The following is a 2749-nucleotide window of genomic DNA, read 5'->3' as shown; positions in this document are numbered from 1 at the left end:
TATGATATTTACACATATGTGTCTGGCTTATTTCACTTATGAGTATATGTTCAAGTGGCATCCACTTCAATATAAAGGCTTCGAGTTTATCATTCTTTGTAGCTGAGTAATACTCCATTGTGTAAAAATACCATATCTTTTTCAATCATTCCTCAGGTGATGGGCATCTTGGTTGTTTCCAAGATTTGGCTATCGCAAATTGTGCTGCTATAAACATGGGCATGCATATATCCCTATGATATGATGTTTTCAGATCCTCTGGGAAAATTTCCAGTAGAGGAATAGCTGGTTTAAATGGCATTTCCAGTCCAACTTTTCTAAGGAGTCTCCACACTGATTTCCATAATGGTTGCACCAGTCTACATTCCCACCAGCAGTGCCTAAAGAGAGTCACATGGAGAGAAAACATTCTCTCAGGCTTTCACAGAGAGCACATTGGCCAAGCAATGGCCATGACTCATCCACATGGCTGACACTGTCAAAGGTTCTACAATCTGAGGTAGAGGATCTCAGGATAAATCCTGAGGGAATTTCACTGACATTATCATACCCAAAAGCTACAACTCTTGTTGCATAGTTCCTGCTTTACCTTGGTCTTAACCATCCAGCAGAAAAGTATAAAAACAAAGTATAAGAAGTAAAGCCATGCTGTTATGTTGAACTGTAGGAGACTCAGGTCAACAATTTCTGACATTGCCAGTCAAGCAGAAGACCCTATACTATTATGGACTACTGAACTCTTTTAGAATATTTTACTGAGTTTACACACCTATGATATTTAAATGATGGAACTTAACAAAAAAGGGGATACAGATGAATGTCCATTTTGTACTTGTGTATTCAAAGTGGTTAGGATAGATATATAGTTACATTCTCTTAATGAATAGATGGATTTGTTCTAATGGTGTTTGTAAATAGGATATCAAGTCTGCATCTTGTACAGCAATTAACCACTAGGAAGAATGTATGAAATGTGTTAATTATTGAACCTGTCCTACCAATTTGGTTTGAAACGGTCTCATTGCTATTTGTGCCTCAATAAAATTATGGAAAAAATAAAAAAGCCTAACAAAGGAAGAAAAAAACTTGAAGATAGGTGTGAGTAGAGCCTTAACCAGGGAACTGATCCAAAGATACCATTTTGAAAATAGTCCTGCACAATGAGTAGAGCAAGATTCAGACACCAGATTCTGCTATGTGCATAAGGTAGAAGGGAGGTAGAACATGAAAGAAGGAGCAAGGGCATTTGTGGAAGGCTCTTAAACTAGGCTTGAAAGTGTTCCACCCTCTTTGATCATGAAGCGTTCAGGATCTGTTGTTTTTGGAGGCTGCTTCTTGGTTTGTGCTATTTGAGGCTTCCTATCACCACTGTGGTTCTGGTGGTTGAGGTGCCAGTGCAGGGCTGTGGTGAATGTTCTTGTCGGTAAAGGGAAAACTGAAAGTCTTCATAATCTAATCTCAAAAGTCACAATGCAATACTTCCAGTAGGTCATGATGTCACAAAGGCTACCCACAACTGGGGAATAAAACTTATACTGTACATTGTGATGAGAAGTGCTAAGCTTCTAGATGAGTACTGAGTCGAAAGACAATGTGACTGCCATCTTTAGGATATTCACCCACGATACATTAGGAAGGGGATTTTTTATAATAGTAACCAAAGGCAAGCAAATGACAAATACAACCAGCAGGGTAAACATCCACACTGCCAAGAAAAATAAAAAGCATAAATGACACTCACAAAACGCTAGACTTAAAATCTGGCACTGGTACTAACCATTCATTTAGTTCATGTATTCATTTTTTAAACCAGCTAGCAGCTAGGCATAAATAAACACATTTATATTTTACTAATTCTAACACTGATTTCTTCTAGTGACATGATATTATGTCAACATCTTATGGGATTGCTCCTAAGAGTTACGGTACAAAATAGACCTCTAAAAGTTCTTAGGAATAAAAGGTCTTTGACAAATGACAGCTATTCTCATTGTCATCACCTAGGCCAACCCCAACAATGTAATCAAAGCTAACTGTGGCTGAGTTTGCAGTGCATGTGTACAAACAAATTATCCTTCTGTAGACAGGAGAGAGATAGAGTGATCTGGGGTCAAGCCTTAGACTGCCTCAAGCATAATTATAAAATGATAATTGCTTTGCACACTTCAGTCACTAAGGCAGATCTCTAGTCTTTCTGCAGTGGACGAGAGATGTTTGAATACAAATTGACGATTCCAAAACAAGTCAGGAACACTTAATCATCCGAATTTTCTCTGTAACATTTCCCTGAGAGATTACCTTTCTTGGTGTCTAGTATTATTCCAATTAAAGCTTGTAAAATATGTTCAAATATAAACAGTGCTTTAAATGTTAAATAGTAAAAATAGTAGTGATATTTTATATTTTCAAATAACATTTATAATAAGAGGAAAAACAATGTTTAAAAGAGACAAGAAAAATGTATAGAATTTTATCATATCAGAAAAAGCTCAAGGCTGATCAAATAGCTCAGCAGATTAAAGTGACTGAAAGCAGGCACAGGGGAGCCCCGACCCCAGGGGCACACTGAGATAGTGATTGAGGCTGGCATGTTGGTGAGTGCTTGTAATCCCAGCACTTGGGAGGGACAGGCTGTAAACAGAAGAATCACTATGAGTCCGATCTAGTAGCAAGACCCTGAACACCTTGTAGACCATTCCCTAAAATACAGAAAAAAATGAAAAGGTTCAAATAGTATTTTTAATTTTTA

The sequence above is a fragment of the Octodon degus genome, unplaced genomic scaffold (assembly GCF_000260255.1).
Source record: "Octodon degus isolate 3935 unplaced genomic scaffold, OctDeg1.0 scaffold00014, whole genome shotgun sequence".
NCBI lineage: Eukaryota > Metazoa > Chordata > Mammalia > Rodentia > Octodontidae > Octodon > Octodon degus.
The sequence above is the reverse complement of the archived record's forward strand: the minus strand, read 5'-3'. Positions refer to the sequence as shown.